This window comes from Etheostoma spectabile, chromosome 7, assembly GCF_008692095.1.
Source record: "Etheostoma spectabile isolate EspeVRDwgs_2016 chromosome 7, UIUC_Espe_1.0, whole genome shotgun sequence".
NCBI lineage: Eukaryota > Metazoa > Chordata > Actinopteri > Perciformes > Percidae > Etheostoma > Etheostoma spectabile.
In genome coordinates, this window is record NC_045739.1 from 15,340,054 (window position 1) to 15,340,551 (window position 498).

The window sequence follows — 498 nt, forward strand, 5'->3', positions numbered from 1 at the left end:
ATCTCCAAAAGGCATCAAATGACAGATTCATATAACATGTCACAAAAAGTTAGATTTCATTTCCATCATTTACACTTTCAAAATAACAGAAAACCAAAAAATGGCCTCTGCAAAAGTTTGGGCACCCTGCAGAGTAAACACCTTGTACTGCCCCCTTTGGCAAGTATCACAGCTTGGAAACGCTTCTTGTTCCAGCCACGAGTCTTTCAATTCTTGTTTGAGGTGTCTTTGCCCATTCTTCCTTCCAAAAGTCTTCCAGTTCTTGGAGATTTCTGGGCTGTCTGTCACGCACTGATCTTTTAAGGTCTATCCATGGATTTTCAATTATGTTGAGGTCAGTAGATTGTGAAGGCCAAGGCAAAACCTTCAGTTTACGCCTCTTGATGTAATCCACTGGGGATTTTGAGATGTTTTTAGGATCATTATCCACTTGTAGAAGACATCCTCTCTTTAACTTCAGCTTTTTTACAGATGGCATCAAGTTAGCGTCCAAAATTT